This window comes from Rhinolophus ferrumequinum, chromosome 22 (genome assembly GCF_004115265.2).
Source record: "Rhinolophus ferrumequinum isolate MPI-CBG mRhiFer1 chromosome 22, mRhiFer1_v1.p, whole genome shotgun sequence".
NCBI classification, from domain to species: Eukaryota; Metazoa; Chordata; class Mammalia; order Chiroptera; family Rhinolophidae; genus Rhinolophus; species Rhinolophus ferrumequinum.
The window spans coordinates 24,201,394-24,221,030 of record NC_046305.1 but is presented as its reverse complement, the minus strand read 5'-3'; the positions used below and the strand labels follow the sequence as shown (position 1 = coordinate 24,221,030).

The 19,637-nt window shown below is 39.2% G+C and overlaps 1 long non-coding RNA gene across 1 annotated transcript; it reads right to left on the bottom strand.

Annotated features, from left to right (window-relative positions):
* Positions 1-943: 943 nt before the first annotated feature.
* On the bottom strand, positions 944-15,139 carry LOC117015176 (uncharacterized). Its single transcript, XR_004421678.1, has 3 exons — positions 14,970-15,139; positions 13,460-13,626; positions 944-1,113 (listed from the first exon to the last, which is right to left on the bottom strand). It is a non-coding gene; the product is annotated as an uncharacterized LOC117015176 (long non-coding RNA).
* Positions 15,140-19,637: the final 4,498 nt, after the last annotated feature.

Here is a 19,637-nt window from a genome sequence, read left to right as displayed (position 1 = left end):
TACATACTATTACCTACATACTATTACCTACATACTATTACCTGCATACTATTACCTGCATACTATTACCTACATACTATTACCTGCATACTATTACCTACATACTATTACCTACATACTATTACCTGCATACTATTACCTGCATACTATTACCTACATACTATTACCTGCATACTATTACCTGCATACTATTACCTGCATACTATTACCTACATACTATTACCTGCATACTATTACCTACATACTATTACCTACATACTATTACCTACATACTATTACCTACATACTATTACCTACATACTATTACCTACATACTATTACCTACATACTATTACCTACATACTATTACCTACATACTATTACCTACATACTATTACCTGCATACTATTACCTACATACTATTACCTACATACTATTACCTGCATACTATTACCTACATACTGTTACCTACATACTATTACCTACATACTATTACCTACATACTATTACCTACATACTATTACCTACATACTATTACCTACATACTATTACCTACATACTATTACCTACATACTATTACCTACATACTATTACCTACATACTATTACCTACATACATGACCTGCATACTATTACCTGCATACTATTACCTACATACTATTACCTGCATACTATTACCTACATACTATTACCTACATACTATTACCTGCATACTATTACCTGCATACTATTACCTACATACTATTACCTGCATACTATTACCTACATACTATTACCTACATACTATTACCTGCATACTATTACCTGCATACTATTACCTACATACTGTTACCTGCATACTATTACCTGCATACTATTATCATTTATAGCACCTTGATTTTTATTGAGTATCTATGACCCCTGCCCATCAAAGGCAAAACTAACCTCTACCATATACTACACTTACCGTTTCATTTGTAGGCTTTGTTCACATTGTGTTCAATAATGTTTTCATACAGGGATGTTTGAAGTTCCATGAGCTAAGACTTGGTACAAAAGATCAATTTTTAAAACTCTCTGCTGAATGTGATCCTTTCTATGGTGCCACAAACCAAAAACAAGTGATCTGTTCCTTTTCCGGGTTACACAGGAGAACCTAGGGCCATAGAAAGGGCCAAGAATAAGCAAGATAATCTTGAATCAAAGCAAAGCTGGAGGACTAACACCACTAGATTTCAAGACTGATTATAAAGTTACATTAATAAAGGCAGTCTGGTGTTGGTACAGATAGAATCAAGTTGACTACGTAGTTGAATAGAGGATCTAGAAATACACACACACTCACACACACACAAATAACAAGTGTTGTGGAGGATGTGTAAAAATTGGAACACTCATGCATTGCTGATAGGAATGTAAAATGCTGTAGCTGCTGTAAAAAAAGTTTGGCACTTCCTCAAAATGCTAGTTACCTATGATCCAGTGGCTCGCTCCTAGCTATATACCAACATAATTGAAAGCATACTTCATATAAACACATGCACATGAATGTTTATAACATTGTATTCATAAGAGCCAAAAAGTGGAAATAATGCAACTGATGAATGGAGAAACAACATGTGCTATATCTATACAATGGAATATTATTCAGCCCTAAAAAAGAATGAACATGGAGTAACGTTGAAAATATTATGCTAAGTGAAAGAAGTCAGACACAAAAGACCACATACTATATGATGTAATTTATATGAAATGTGCAAAACAGGCAATTTTATAGAGACAGAAAGTATATTAGTAGTTGCCAAGGGATAGGGGAAAGGGGGAATGAGGAGTGATTGCTAAAGTGTATGGGGTTTCTTTTTGGTATGATGAAAATGTTCTAGAATTAGATAGCGATGATGGTTGCACAACTTATGAATTGTACATTTTAAAATGGTGAATATTATGGTTTTTCAATTATATCTCAAAAAGAAAAAGCCACTAAATTGTATCTCCCTTGTATTCATATGTTTAAGTCTGAGGTACTCTAGTACATCAGAATGTTACTGTATTTGGAGATACAGTCTTTAAATAGGTGATTAAGTCAAAATGAGGTCTCTAGACTGGGCCCAAATCCAATATGACTGGTGTTATAAGAGGAAATTTGGTCACACAGAGAGAAATAGCATACACTTGTGCATGCAAAGGGAAGGTTACCTGAGGACACAGCAAAAAAGGTGGCCATCTGCAAGCCAGGGAGAGACCTAGAACGGATTCTCCCTTGCATTTCTCATTAGAAACCAAACCTGCTAACACTTTGGTCTCAGACTTCCAGTCTCCAGAACGGTGAGAAAATAAAACTCTGTTGTTTAAGCCACCCAATCTGTGGTATTTTGTTATGGCAGCCTTAGCACACTAATATCGACACCATTAAAGAAGTGAAAGAGCAAGCTGCAGACTGGGAAGTGATACTTGTAATATTTATGTCCAACTAAGGACTTATATACAAAATATATAATAAACCCACTAAAAGAATGGACAAAAGACCTGAAGACCCTTCACAAAAAAAGGAATTCAACTGGCCTATAGACAATGAAAAGATGATGAACTTCATTAGTTATCAGGGAAAGTAAAATTAAATCCATGCTGCATGGTTGGACCACAACATGGATGGACCTTGAAAGTGTCATGTTAAGTGAAATAAGTCAGACAAAGACAAATACAATATTATCTCTCTTGTGTGTATATATGTGTGTGTGTGTGTGTGTGTGTGTGTGTGTGTGTGTGTGTGTGTATCTCTAAGTTAATAGATACAGAGAACAGATTGATGTTTGCCAGAAGTGGGGAGTAGGAGTTGGGAGAAATGAGTGAACTGTTTTGTTTGTGTGTTTAAATGAATTGAATAAATTTTAAAAATAATATAAAAATAATAAAATACCCTTTATTGTGAAAGCATAAACATCTAAACTGATGAAATGTTTTCCCTTATGGAAATGCATGCATAGGGCAAAAGAACAATATTTTAGTGTACTATAGTGCATAAAAATTCCAGAAAACAAATGAACTCTTTCTAGAAATGCTTTTGCTCATTCAACTATGAACTGTAAGTATAATAGAACTTTGGAGAAGTAAAGAAGCTGCAGCTGAATTTTGTTTCTTAAGAGAGGGAAGTTGAAAAGAAAAAAAAATTGGTTGTATGTCTTAAGTGATTGTTGATTTCCATAAGAGCTAAAACAGGTCAAGGAAACATACACACATACACACACAGACCACTTACAAATATGTGAAAGTTCAGGCTGTCAATTTCAGAAGACATTTGAAGTATAACTACACTTATGTCCCGAGAAGGTAAAATGGAGTTGTTGCTAGCAACAATAAAAGACAAGTATAAAAAACAAACTAACAAATAAAAGCCAAAACAACAACAACAAAAACAATACAGCTTCACTACATACCCAGAAGAACTGCTAAAATGACAAAATGCCGTGTTAGCAAGAATATATCTCAACCATAACTCTGAAAAATTGTTGGTGAGAGTGTCAATTTGTCCAAATGTCTTGGAAAATTCTTTGGCAGGAAATACTAAAGCTGAACATGTGTTTACTCTACGATCTAGCAATTTCATCCCTAGGTATTACCCTCAGAAATGCATACATCTGTTCAACAACAGATGTGTATTCGAGTGTTTGTTGCAGCCCTGTCTGTAATAGCCCCAAACTGGAAACTATCCAAATGTTCATGTGCAGTAAAGGGGATAAATTAATTGTTGTATATTGCATGATGAAATATACAGCAATGAAATGAATGATTTTGTGGATTCATTTTAAAACAATATATTTAGTGAAAGATGCCAGACACAGTACATATTGCTTTATTTCATTTGTGTAGTGTACAAAAATAGACAAAAGTAATCCATTGTGTTCAAAGTCAGAATAGTACTCTTTCTTGGGAAGGGGACATGAGGAGGACTATGAAGTTTCTGGTAATGTTTTGTTTTTTCTTCTGGGGGGGGCGTTAACTTGGTTGTGATTCTGTGTATGAAAAGTCAACTAGTTCAATATTTAAGATACTACACTTTTTGTATGTATACTATATTTCAATAAAAATTTAAAAAATTGGAAAACTGGTGGATTCCACACCCTAGTGATCTGGAGGGGAGGGGTAATGGCAAGTTTTTTCCATTTACTTAGAATATTCTTACCAATAATGCATTCCAACACAGGAGAAACTGCCATTTCCCTCACAATAGAGTTATCTTTTCAATGTTTTTATTGGCTGACGCTTTTTGCCCTTTTGCAGATATACCTGATCTCCCCAAAGTTGCTATGCCACCAGTTTTGTGGGACACTGTGAATACGTCCCAGTATCCAGAAAATTTATCTGTGTTGTTTTGGCTCCCTCTATTGGCTCACTGATTTTCACCAGTGCAGTTAACAATAGGTAATAGGTTTTGTTATTGTTCTCCAGATTATTTTACTAGATTAGACCCTTGGAAGTTAAGGGTATAGTCCTTATGCCCTGTGGGGCAGTTCTACCTCCCAATGTACACCTCAAGGCTTTGGGTATCTCAAACTACGGATGGTAAGAGAACCTGGGCTTGACAATCATACCTCTCCCCTTCATTGTCCCAATATTTCCCCTCACAGATATTTAGACATAATGGGTGTGGGGACTTTCCACGAACACTACTGTTATCACTAATCTAATCAAAGATAGTATTTACAGTATCGACAAATACTCATCAAATACTCAATCGTCAAGAGGAAGTTCGGATTGATGAAAAGATTCGATACTTGGGTAAATCAAATCATTTACTTATATGAAAGATACAGAAATACAGAAGGAAGTCACAAAAGTCTGCACATAGAGCAGAGAGATAAGTCACATTTTCCACATTAGGCAGAGGTCAAGTTTCCAGACTTCAAAAATCATCACAGTGGATGCACTGTTGAGATGATTTTATCTGAGTAAGAGCTTCATTGGAACTTCTGGAAATTAAGAAGTTTCCTTCTGAGCAGTGCCTTATAACATTTAACACAGTTCTACACACTGATTTTTGACAAAAGAGAAAGCAAATCAATGGAGAAAAGTTAGTCCTTTTGACAAATAGCACTTGAGCAACTAGACATTACAGGGGGAAAAATGAACTTTTATTTAAACCTCACAGTTTATATAAAAATTAACTCAAAATGAATCCTGGACTTAAATGTGAAACATAAAAATTAAAAAAAACTTTTAGAAGACAGCACAGGAGAAACATTATGGGATCTAATATTTAAATATAAAATGTAAAACTATAGCACATTTATAGCACATAAATGAAACATTATGGGATCTAATATTTAAATGTAAAATGTAAAACTATAGCACATTTTTTTCTAAATGTGTTATAGCACATTTAGAAAAAAAACATAGGAGAAAATCTTGGGATATAGGGCTAGACAAAGAGTTTTCAGACTTGTCACCAAAAGCACAATCCATAAAAGGAAAAATTGATAAATTAGACCTCATTAAAATGAAAAAACTTTTGCTCTGCAAAATACCATATGAAGAGGATGAAAGACAAGCTACAGTCTACAGCATAGGGAATAGAGCCAATGAAATTGGAATAGTTATATATGATGTCAGACGGGTAGTAGATTGAGGGAGGGAGGTTATCACTTTCTGAGGGGTGTAAATGTCTAACTACTACATTGTTTTGTACACCTGCAACTAATAAAAAAATTAAAGTGGAAAAAAGAGGAATATTTTCAAGCCATATATCTGACTAAAGACTAATATCTAGAATAAGGAACTCTCAAAACTCAACAGTAAAACAAACAGTCCAATCAGAAAATAAGCAAAAATCATGAATAGACATATCACTGAAAAGAATCTGTAAATGACAAAGAAACGCATAAAAAATTGTTCAACATTATTAGCCATTAGGGAAATGCAAATTAAGACCACAAGATACTACTATATACCTATTAGAATGGCTGAATTAAAAAATGATGACATCAAATGCTGGCAAAGATATGGAGAAAATGAGCCATTCATACGTTGCTGGTAGTAACATAGATGGTACAACCTCTCTGTAAACAGTCTGACAGTTTCTTAAAAACATAAACATGCAACTACCACATGACCTACCAACTGATTTTGCTTTGTTTATTCCAGGGAGATGAAAACTTACGTTCACACAAAAACCTGTACATGAATGTTCTTATCACCTTTATTCATACTAGTTAAAAGCTAGAAACAGTCCAGATGTTCCTCAATAGGTGAATGGTAAACACATTATGGTACATTCATATCATGGAAAACTATTTAGCAGTTAAAAGGAATGGACTATTGACACATACAAAAACTTGAATGAATGTTCAAGGAATTACGCTGAGTGCCCCAGGCATGTAACTTCTCTAATAAAAAAGTTTATGAAAAAAACACAAAACAACCTAATCTTCAAAGATTACATATTACATTATTCTATTCATACAACACTTTGTAAATAACAAAATTTTATAAATGGAAACCAGATTAGTGGTTGCCAGGGGTTAAGGATGGCCAGGAGGGAGGGAGTTGCAGTTATAAAAAGGCAACAGGAGGGATCCTTGTGGTGATGGAACTGTTTTGTATCTTGACTGTGGTGGTAGATACACAAACCTACGTATGTAATAAAACTGTGTAGACTTGAGTATACACACACAAGTAAAAAATTTTGATTAAGATCAGTGGAATGTATAAATGTCAAATTCATTCATTCAGTAGTTCTTGATTATGTCCTTTCATGATTTGGAGGAGGGAGGGAGATAGTGCTACTGCTTTCTAGATCTTAACCCCATCTCTTATCTTCCTTGTCTCTCTACCTAGTTATCTATTTTTCTTTGACAATTATTTACATTATTTTTAAAGTACTAGGTTATAGTGGATATCACATATCTGGTTCAGATCTGCTCAGTAGCTTATTGTTTGTAATTTTTTTTAAGTAACTGTTATTGCTGTGCTCTGATCCCAACTTATTTTATACTCTTATCTCTCACTTCTCCCCCATATGATTCTCTCATCAAATTAGTCTCCTAATTAACCGTGAATATTTCATGCATTCTCCCCCCTCCCACCCTTGTTAATATAATTCTCCCCAAATGTAAAATGGATTCCACCAATATAGCTACTTCTCCAATTCTACTTCCTGCCCCAAGAGGCATTTTCCTGACACAGAACTCATGGTATTCTTTCTCTCTCTTCCTACAGTACATAATTTCTGCTCTATTTTGACATTTGTATCATGCTCATGAAAAGACATATTTGAGCCTCTTGAATTTCTGAATAGGTAACACTATCACTTTCACACAAATATGAATATGTATTTTGGAACTATTCTGTTCAGAGAAACATGCTAAATGACATTTGAGAGATATAAAATGTGCTCCCTTATCTGAAGATGCCAAAGCTAGCATAAAGATCTGTCCGTCTATTTATCAATCCATATATATCCACAGACATAGATCTACACACCTGATCATAGTACAACTGTCAAATCAGTGAGACAGAGAATAGGATGTTGTTAGGAGCACAGATTTTGGGGCAAACAGACCTGAAATGTACTCCATTCATTGATCAACCTTGTGTGATTTATTAGTCTTTCTAGTCATAATTTATTTATTGTGTCAGTCTGTCTCTTCATCTGTAAATGAGGATGATAACAACATTTAAATAATAAGGTTGTTCTGAGAATTAAGTGGGATATTATAAGTGAAATGCTGAACACAGTGCTTCGTATATAGAGAAACACTCTTGTTTTTACTAACAAGTGCTATATCATTCAGAGAAATCAGATTGTTTTGTGCCATGGGCAGTCAAGGAGATTAACAGGTGCAATATTGTGATTTATAAGAAAAAAATGTATTTCTTATATATATTAGGTCTTTGTCCACAGCCCCTGGCTCACAGTTCCCCAAACTCTGGGGATTTCCTAAGTGACAGGATAACAAAGGTGTCTAAGAATCCCAAAATGAAGAGGGAAGGTGTGAATTGAATTAGATGAATGCAGAGGAAGAGAGAGGGATGTTCACCAACCTGGAAGCTCTCTGAACCTCGTCCTTTTGACTTTTTTTACGGAGAGTTAATCACCTAGCATGATTGATTAAATCATTGGAAAAGGGAGAGAGGATTGCATAACTAAAGATAGTAATGTGGAAACACAAGGCATGATGAAAACTCTGAGAGTGAGTTTTCAATGAGAAAAGGCAAGAAGAAGCTTTTCTAAATAGCCCAATTTCAGGAGCAAAGTTGCTGTCGCTGTTTTCATTTGACACAGGGGAAAACTGAGGTAAGAAGGGAGGTCTTGTAGTGCAGAAGAGCTCAGAATCTGGAATTGGACCCCGGGGTACCACATCCTGGCTCTGCTACTTAAAAGTTGCTGTGTGATTTGGAGCAAGGCATTTAGCTTCTCCATGTCTCATTTTCCTTGTCTCTGCAATGGAGATGATTACAGAGTTGCTGAAGGCTTACAAGAAATAATGCATGTAATGTTCTCAGCATATAGCAAGTGCCAGTGACATATAGCAAGTGCCAGTAAATACTAGCCAGTGGTAGTGTTGGTAGAGGTGGTAATGGCGGTGGTAGTCATGATGGATCAGTAGTGTAGAAAGAAAAGGTAGAATTCGTCAATATTTCCTATCCCTTTTTATTATATTATCAGTGTTAAAATGTGTTTTCTCTGAGATACTCAAGATGCTAAGAAAATGTGTTTGGATTACAGCTCTGTGCCTAAAACTAGAAATACCAAATGGAAACCTGTCTGTGGAGAAGAATCAGTAGTATGTCAGCCCTGAAACTGTCACCATCCAATGTGACCCTGGCTATAGGACGATTGGCTCCCAGAGTGTCTCTTCCTCAGAGAATAAAACTTTAAGGATGGATGTGCCCAAGTGCAAGAGGGTAAATAATACTCATTCAATGAATTTTAGGTTACATGACACCTTAAAATAAAGTACAGGAAAATGGGATGGTTCATAAAATAGGAAAATTAACAATATGTCCTGAAAGACTATCTCAGTTATTTAGGTTAGTTTAAGGTGTTTACTGGCTCTTTCCACCTTGAAGCATTGTGATGAACCTGCAGGGGTAGCAAAGTTTATTGCATCTATTTTATAGCAGGTCAGCACAGGTCTGTGAACAGGAGCATCTCACTTACCTTAACCCTCGGTATTTTCCCCAATATATGATGTGCTTTTGCCCTCTTCATGGTTGGTCAGCCAAACTGACATGACAGTTGTTCTTTCAGACATTTTTTAGGATTCCCTTGCCACGTACAGTCCCTCTCTGCTTGAGCTGATTCTGACTATTACCTAATGACAGATATGGATTCAGCTCTCAGGGAAATACTTTGGTAGGATCCAAAGTATTTTTTTGGAGTTTCCCACCCATCCCTCACTCCTGCAGTCATTCTTCATCTTCCAATCTTCCTCCTACCACAAGTTGCCTGAAGAAGCACAGCCCTTTACCAGGATGGGAAAACTGAGAAATCACCCTTTTGATTTTCTTTTTCAGGAAGTCCCTGAAGATTGTAAGGAAGTTCTGGAAGACAAAAGACTCTTACAGAGTCTCCCAAGTCCCTGGGACTCAAAAGTCATCCTAGAATTACACAAACTGTCTCTGGAGATCAAAACACTGAAGCAAGATAGAGCCAAGGAGAAAATCATTTAAATACACTGCACCTCTTTTTCCAAGAAGATGGAGAAACATGTGGTTTTCTGTACAGCTCTAGGGAGAAAACCTCAGTTTAGCAACTCCACTTAAGCATCATCATTTATTGCAAAAAAATAACTTTGGTAAAACTTGCTAATACACACAGGGATGCTGGAATATGGAACTGTTGATACTTTATACTATTATCACTCAGCTTAAGTTTTGGCTTTTCTGGATTTGGCAGGCTAGCTGAAATAATTGTCTATTAACTATCAGTTTATCCTAATGATTATCTATGTCATATAATATGCGTGCCCTGCACAAGTCCACTTCCTAAAGTTAGTTAAGTGTAAGGCTTGCGGCGAGATAATGAGGCTAGTCAGGCGGGTTGAGGAAAGTGAGTGCTTTATTCTGCGCTCCCGGGCGAGGTTCACCGGTCCCACAGACCTGGGCCGGCGAAGTCGCGCCCAGGGCAGAGGGAGGGAGGCATATATGTGGTTTTTGGGGTGGGGGTTGGCTGAGTGAGGTGGCAGATGAGCAGGCCCCCCTAGTGCAGATCGGGCTCCAGCGGCTGTGTCCGGAGTTGCTTATCGCACCAGCGGTCTGCTGCCTTTTCTGGGAAACGCCAGGGTGCCTCAGTCTCTGTCATGCGGGGAGGGGTCTGACTTGTCAGAGGGGCATGACTTGGCTCCTGGGGATGGGTCTGACTTGACAGAGGGGTATTTTTGGCTCCTGGCCGCTTTGACCATGTCCATAGCTGACCTAACATTAGGTTTCTTTTCCATTTTAGTATATCTCGGTAGTCGTGGAGGGCAATGAGTTTATGTAAATGGCAGCGTTCATGCAATTATTTCTCTTTCTTCCTGGACATCAGGTGCATATTCCTTAGTTCATAATAGACTACTATCTTGGGTCACTGTAAATACTCCTAGCCCTTTTCTTCCTTCTCTCTTGATTGCCTTTCCACATTTCCTTCTTTCCACCTTCAAAGAACTGACTTTAATGTGTGATAGATGTCCTAAAATATGCACACAGGTTTAGGATGTGTGTATGTTCATCACATTCCTTGCTCCTGAGGGCTGCGTAATATTCCATAACACGTATTCCCCCACACTTCACTCTCCATTCCCCTGTGGTGAAGCCCGGGTTGCCTCCCACTCCCCTTTACCACGTACAACTCTGTGAGAAATATCTCTTTACAAAACTATTTGAGATTATCTCTTGGATATATGCTCAAGAAAGGAGTTTTAGTATCAATTTACTTCACTGTGCAGGAGTTCTTTTCTCTCCACACTCACACAAAGTACAGTATTATTTACCTTACTATGTTTTGACAATTGAGACTTTCTTATTCTCCTTTTAATAGATGCAGTACCTGTAGTGCTACTCATCCTTGATGTTGATAATTCATATCTTCTCTCCCTCTTTTTCTGCCTTTCCACTGTGGCTAGAGGTTTATCAATTTTGTTGATCTTCTCAAAGAATCTGCTTTTGGTTTTCTTGATTTACTCTATTGTTTTTCTCTTTGCCATTTCATTGATTTATGCCTTGATCTTTATTTATTTCTTCTGTTAACTTTGGATTTAATTGAGCCTTCTGTTTCTAGTTTATTAAGGTGGAAACTGAAGTCATTGACTTACATCTTTCTTCATTTCTAATATAAGCATTTAACACATAAATTTCTGAGAACCACTATAGTGACATTCCACACATTTTAATGTTGTGCTACAATTTCATTCAGTACAAAATACTTTCTAATTTCCATTTTGTTGTATTCTTTGGTCCATGCATTATTTAGAAGTGTGTTATTTAATTTCCAAATACTTGGAGGATTTTCCAAGTATTCGTCTGTTACATTAAATTAGATGTCTAATTTAATACCAGTGTGAACAGACAATATACTGTGTATGATTTGAATCCTTTCAAGAATTTATTGATACATGTTTTATAGTGCAGAATGTGATATCTTGCTAAATGTTCCATTTGCACTAGAAAAGATTGTATATTTTGCTGCTGTGCATGGCATTTCCGATAAATGTCAGTTAGGTCAAGTTGGTTGCTGGTATTGTTCCCATGGTCTCGATCCTTGCTGATTTTCTGACTACTTGTTCTATCAATTATTGACAGATGGGCATCAAAATTCTCAGCTATAATTGTGGATTTGTCTAATTCGTAGTAGGGTCATACATATTTAGAATTTGTATGTCTTATCCATAATTATGTAATAATCTTCTTTATCTTTGAAAATGTTCTTTGTTCTCAAATATAGTTTGTCTGATATTTATATAACCACTTCACCTTTATTTTTCTATAAATTGCTAGAATAAATTGTCAGAGCCAAAAATGTAATACATTTTATTTAACTCAGGTTTGCAAAATATTCTCATTTTAATATGTAATCTATGTAAAAGTTATTAATGTGATTAGTTGACATTATTTTTTTACACTATATCTTCAAAATCTAGTATGTATTTTTTTTTTACAGCACATCTAAATTTAAACTAGCCACATTTCAAGTGCTCAATAACCACATATAGCTAATGGCTTTCAGATTATGTAATGCAATCTTAGATCTTCTATAATGCAAATGTTAACAAATATAAAAATAAAATTGTTTTTGTTTCCATAATTTTTTGGGTATATTTGACCTTAGAATCAAGAAGTACACCATAAAATCAGGAAGTCATAAGGAGAAATGTGCATAGAACACAACATCAGGTACAAGAGAGGAGAATATTTACCTATGGGTAGGATATGAAATACTATAGGAGTACCAGTACATAAAGTGAAGAAGTAATAGAGATTAAAACAACTCAACATTCTGGGTAATTCCTCCAGCTCTTGAAAATGCACATTGTAACTAATGGTGTTACCAAAAATTTGAATCCTGAGTTCCTAATTTGAAACCATTTCTGTAATTGTATATAAAAGTGACAGACTTTAATCCTAAGCCATACTGTTTAGTGCTACAGACACTAGTGCAGATTTGGAGAAGAAGAGATGATACAGGAGTGACTCAGTATTCTGAAGGGTCCTGGAGGGAGTGGCAGGAGTATACTGAGTGGATTCACCAGGTCTGATCAGAGAGCTATCAGATGAAGGCTAAGGCCTGCCTTGGAGACTACTTCCTTATGGTAGATGGCAAGAAATGGCCACAGATGCTTCCTTGTATCCACATTCTTAGTCACCCCTCTCATTAGAGGCAGTCTTTCGTCATCCCTTGAGTTTGGGATATCCTGTGATTTGCTTCAGCCAAATTAGCAAATTAGCAAAATAGCAAAATTGCAAATCACTTTGGGCATGAGGTCTTGATCTTGGAACTCGTGTCCACCACCATGTGTAAGTCCAGGCCAACCTGTTAGGTGATGAAAGATACATGCCCCTTTTTTGCCCCAGCTGGTAGCCAGCCAATTGTCAGACATGGTAGTTAGGCCATAGGGATTAGGAATACTCAGCCAACTCACCAACTGACCACAGACACATGACATAGTGTAACTGAGATCAGCTGAGCCTGAGCATTACCGAAAAACTGCCCAGAATAATCCTTGTTTATAGACAGTCATTTAGGCAACCAAATTTTACGATTGTTTTGCAGCAAGACTATCAAAATACCCTTGTAATTTGCTTACAGCTTGTTAAGCTAAGGCACAGAAGTGTTGCAGTTATCAACTTGGCAGTTATGTCAAGTTATCAACCCTGGGTAACTTGCTGGTCTCATTATATGTGGTACAGATTCAGGTTACAAAGAATTGATCTAGGCTTTGGCACATAAAATAATTCATTTTTTGTTATTTTGTTGTGATGGTTGGTGTGGTCTTTGTGGTAGAATACTCAAGAAAAATGATACAGACCTTGGAGGAAGCAACTGAGGTAGGGTGCTCACCCAATGTAGTCTTCATAGACACATGGGGGATAAACCCTGATTCTGGATCTGAGTAGGAATGGACAGGAAGTGTGATGGAAGGCTTGTCCTCCTAATGCTGCTACCAAGGATCTTCTGATATCAAGGATCTTCTCTCTGTAATGGGTATGACAGGAGTGACATAAGTGATTGCACATGTTTCTTATGGTCCTATCAAATCAAGCCAAGCAAGGAAACAGGAAACAAGAGGGGTTTCAGAGACAATACATGCAATTTTGTGGGAGAATAGTGGTCCAGTGTGAGGGTGATCATGGAGATAAAATATATTTTGTGTTCTTCTAATTTCTTTGAGAGAGAATTGTGCAATACATTTGCTGAGGTAACAATTAATTTTTTTGGAGGAGAGTAGCAATGGATAGAAAAATTTTTTATCAGAAAAAGTCAATCAGAGAGTAAGTGGACAATACTTACAAAGGTCATGCACTGGAGCCTCCGGAATGGGCCTCTGGAAGGGGCCGAGTGCCCAGCCAGCTCTGGAGGAGGAAATGAAACAGGGAGCCCACAGGATGCCTTCAGAAGCTATACAACACTCCATATGGTCCTTCCCGGTGTTTATTAGTTTGGAGGAGTTAAACTTGCTTTCATAGCAAATAATCCCCAAATTTCAGGGCATTAAAAACAAAAGTGTATTTCTTAGTAACACTATATGCCCATCTTGGGTTGGTAGGGATCAAGTGGGATCGGCTCTGGGACCCATGCCGAAGGATCCTCTGGTGCAGGGGGAAGGAACATGACAGTCACCTACTGGCTCTTCAAGACTTCACATTTTACTGGCAGAAGCAAGTCACTTTAAGGGAGATTTAAAAGGAATAGAGAAGAAAAATCCTGCTATGTTCCTGGAAAGAGAAGAATCGGAATCATTGGTGAACTACCTTAATAGCTGCCACAGTGGGACTATAGAAATGTCCAACAAAATCTATACAATCATATGTGCTAATTCCTTTTGGGTTTCTTGTGACAATCAAAAGCAATTTCTCAGCTGATCACAGAGCAAGCAGGGCATATTTTAACAATCATGGGTACAGGAGCATAGACAGAGGAAGTCAGGAGGATGTAAGGACTCAAAGGGGAAGACATGGCCTTGCCTAGAGCAGTTCAGGCCAAATTTATCTGTAATAGCAATAAACTGACAACAATCCAGATGTTAATCAGTAGAAAAATGGGTTCAAATATGATGTGCTAATGAACAGTGGAATGTATTCATTCACTCATTCACCAAATACTCAGAACGATGCCAGAGGCTCTCGGGGATGTCCTGAAGTAGACTCTACCCGGAACAAAAACCAGGTTCTTATTTTCGTGCGAGAAAGGATTCAAGAGCCAGACAAGTGTAGGCAAGTGCAGAGAGTTTATTAAAGCAAAAGTACACCCTTGAGAAGGAAGTGTGGGTGAACTGAGAGATTGAGTCACACCGAGAAGGTCTTGATTAGGGATTTTACCTCTTTTAGGAATTTGGAGATGTCACCCTGTCTCCTCCTTTCTAGTGGTGGGATCTCGTTTCCCCTCTTTTTGTCCTTATTTGTTTCCTCCGGAACTGTCATGATGTCAGGTGCACAATGGTAGCCTCAGTAACAGCAATGTAAATTAGATTATAATGACATTACAGATCAAGTCTGGCTATGGCTACTGGCCTGGCCAAATGAAACTAGTTTTTGTTTATCTCTAGCTGCAGGTGTTGGGCGTGGTTCCTTACTTTACTTCTTTGAAAGGAGGTGCCTCGTTCAGCATGCTGGAGTGGAGTGAGGTCAATGCCCTAGGTTATCCATCCTGCTTCCAGAGTGTCCACTGTGTGCCAGGCATTGTTGTAGGCACTGAAGATAGAGAAGTGAATATTAAAATGTCATTAAAATTAAATGCAGCCATTAAAAAGAATGAGGTGTATTTATACATACTGATGTGGAAAAATATCTAAAATGTGTAAAATGAAAAAAGCACATTGCAGAACATCACGTATCATATGATTCCACTTGTGTAAGAATTCTGAGGTACCTATACTGCATATATATACACAGTCTCATCATGATTATCTCTGGGATATGTATTTGGAAGATAGTTAGGAAGATAAAGTGTTTTTTTGACATTTTATACTCATGAAATGTGAGCATATATTTATATATAATATATAGATTTTACAAGATATAATAATAATTGTTATATTTATATAATCATATTAAAACACATAAATTTAAAGACTAACAAAATTGTATTTGGCTGCTAAATAAAGTAAAGAAAGAGAGAAGACAGTAGCTAGAACAGGACATCAGGTTAAGGAATAAATGGACTATAGTAGACAGAGGGAGGTGGCAAAGACGAGAGAGTAGCAGAAGTTCCCTGATAAAGAGCTTCAGAGCTCTGCTGGGAGAAAAAGACCACATGCAGGAGAATGGACATCTCCATTTTACAGGAGGAAAAGGAAAGAATGGGTGTGGGTGCTCTTTGGTTATATCTGAGTTGTCCTTTATGACAGTTTCTATTTTTCCACTGAAGTAGGAAGTAAGAGCACCTCCTCAAAGAAAGGGAAGAAGTGGAGGTTTGCATTTCAAGAAGGGTAGAGAAGAGTTGAAAATGTAGAAAGTGAAAGAGCAAGCTTATTAAATAGAGTTGGAATTTCCAGAGTCAGAGTTGAGGGCTCAGGTGAAATTGGTAACCATGACTTTATAGTGATACCAATCTGTTTAATTGTATGGTTTTTTCCAGAGCTCTGTTAACATGAAACAGCTGGGCTCTTATATTTATTTATGGTTTGGATTTTGTTAGTTGGATATGATGAAAGGACAAAGAAGCAAAGCAGTTTAGGTTATTGATAAAAGATTCAAATGGTGCACCATTTACTCTCAGTTGGGAAGAGAAAGAAAGAAATGAAAAGAAGAGGGGTTGGTGGATGGTGATGTTGGAAAAATAGTGTTCAATGGCAGGAGACTATTAAGAATGAACAAATGGAAAGACAAAAGGTGTGATCACAGAATGGCATAGCTGAAATTTTTTATTCTTCAGGTGGAAGAGTTCTGGGTAATGGCAAAGTCTAGGATGGTCATTGGAGAGGGTGCTGAGGGAGGAGAATATCACTGGACATATGGAGTTCAAGGAACTGAGAGCCAGGCCCTAGCTGGAGTAAATTCCTGACCTTATACCTCCCAGTTAGAAAACCAGGCCAAGGGAGCAGAGATGGGCATTGAGTGATGACCGGGAATGTGGGGTGTATTTGACCAAGCATAAATGAAGTATTCCCAAGTCCCTTGAGCATACAGCTATTTTTTGCCATCTGAATCCCTGTGAAGTCTCTAATGATGAGATCCCTGGCCCTCTGGAGATCAGGCCTCTCTGCTTTAACTCCTACCTCCTGGGACCTGAAATTTCATCACTGGCCTGACTGATCATTGTTCTAAGTCCTCCAAAGGGGAGGGCTCAGACAGTTCACTGTAAATCCAAGTTTCCTTTATCATACCATTTACTTGGTGTAGTTTGTGGCCACAGTCCATTCACTGCCCTGGGAAAATGTGGTGCCAATTGAGGATCATGCCTATCTCTCCAGAATATAGCAGCCCTTAAGGGCTAATTAGCAGAGATTCTGCTGGAGACATTTCCCTCTCACAGGTCATGCTTTTTGCAGCTCTCCCTCTCAAACCTCCCAGACTGCCCTGATTCCAAACTTCAGAATTTGTATGGGAAACTAATCTAAAGTCATTATGCAATTTCTATCTTGTATGAGTAATACAGATTCCTGGGATGATTGGATGAGATGATATTTCTAGTGTCCTGACTAACAGGAAGGTGGAAGGAATTAGTGATCATCCACATGGAACCAAACATCCTGCCCTCAGAGATCACAGATGGTTTTGAACACTATTTGGGGCATGTCTGTGGGGACAGAGTCCCAGAGAGCAGTTTCCAGGCTCTCGGCCTCACGTAGAAAGGTGCTGGCTCAGGTAGTAGATAGCCATCAGCTGTGGCTAATTGACCATCAGCTGTTACCAGTTAGCCATTAGCCCCTGCTATAACCGCTGCGGCTGCGCTAGTTGGAGAGTTGGGAGTCGAGTGGGTTGTTTGGCGGGCAGAGAAGCGGACAGCAGGTTGCGGATTGTGTGGCTCCAGCCGCCAGTGAGACTATAGTGGTATGACTCCCCTACCTATGGCTCCGTGGGTGTTCCTTTTTGGCCTAGCCACATCCTGCATTCTTATGCAGGGAGTAGGTTACATGGGGTATGAAACAACCATTGCACGTCCATCTTGGCAGCCCAGCACTGCACTTCTTGCCCCGTAAAATGGGTACCCCTGTCACTTTCAATGACTTGGGGGTGCCCATAGAGGGCGCATAGCCATGTAAGAGTGACCACTGTATGCTGCTGATCCCAACCGAACACGGCCAAGTAAACATCAACACCGTAGCGGTGTCCACTGCTGTAAACGCCTATATTGCATTGCGGGCCTTAGGCAGGGGTCCAATGTAATTCACTTGCCAGCGAGTGAGGGGCACCTTCCCTCACGTAATCTGCTGTGTCTCCCAGGGGAGCCTCCGCCTTTGGGGGCTGTCTAGGGCACAGATGGCACAGTCATAGCAGACATCTGCTATCTCCTACCATTTCAAAGGCAGACCCCAGCGTCTGCTCACCTGCCACATGGTTCGGCTTCCGGCGTGCTGCAATTTCCTACGCAGCCAATGGGCCACATCAGTGGCAGGAGCATGTTCTAACCATCGGATCTGTGCTAGGGCATCTGCTTCATCATTACCTGGGGACACTAAGAGAGAGTGACCTGTGACATGCATTAGGGTCACCTCCTTTCTTTGCCCTAGGTCCCAGAGGTCCTGCCACATAGCTTGACCCCACAGTGGACGGTGTCCTACCAACCAGTTTTGGTATTTCCATGTAGGAAGTCACAATGTTAGGCCCCGGAACACCGCCCAGCTGTCAGTACAAATAAGTAGGGGCCCGGGCTCGTGGCTGATTACCATCCACACAGCCTGTAGCTCAGCGCACTGGCTATTCTGGCCCATCCCAGTATCAAACAAAATGGTGTCTGTTTTGGGCTGCACACCAATAGCCGTCCAAACAGCTGCAGCTCTTTGGCTAGAACCATCGGTAAACCAGACATCCTCAGGTACTGGGGCTGTCCTTCTTTGTAGGATGAGGGCTCCAAGTCCTCCCCTCTAGGCAGAGCGCTTGGCCCCAGGACCTGTTGTAGCTCTGTGCTCAAAGGGCTTGAACTAAGGGTGCTACGTTGCTCCAAGTAGGCACCCCACTTGGCGAGGGTGGTGATCTGTGCCACCCCTGTTTTGGGTCCCTGGGTCCACGTACGGACCCACGCCTGGACAGGATATGTTGTTCGAACCAACACCTGTGCTGTTCCTGTGATGGCTTCTGTGGCCACTAGGGCTGCATACACAGCAGCCAGCTGTTTCTCTATTACAGAGTAGCGGACCTCCTCTCCTTTCCATAATTGGGACCAAAATCCCACTGGCAACCGGAGATGCTCCTGCCAGTGCCAGAGGCCCCAACCATACCCCTCTTGGGTTACGTGAACATCAAGTTCAAATGGGTGGCCAGAGTCCACTACTTGCAGAGCCTGTGCCTGCTGCCCTGCCCGTTTTGTGACAACGAAGTCTTGCTCTGTAGCCTCTGTCCAATCCCATGAGGTCCCCTTTTTTATCATATTATACAAGGGCCTTGCCATTTGTGCTAAATGGGGTACAAACGCCCGCCAATATCCTAGCAGACCCAAATACATCTGCAGTTGGGAGACCTTGGTCGGCCGGGGAAAGGCTTGTATTTTGTCAATAATCATCTCAGGTATGACCTTTGTCTTACCCGACTACATGACACCCAAAAACTTGACAGATAGGCCAGGACCTTGGACCTTTTCCTCATTCACCACAGAGCTGCGTGACTTCAGGTGGCGGAGAAGAGAGGGAGCTGCTTGCTCTAAATCAGAAAGAGAATCTGATGTTAACAGAATGTCATCGACATAATGAAACAAGGCCACAGAGGATGGGCGATCCCACTGTGCCAAATCCTGGGCCACGAGCCCGTGGCAGATAGTGGGGCTGTGCAAGTATCCTTGCGGAAGGACTTGAAAAGTCCACTGCCGCCCATTTCAAGTAAAAGCAAACT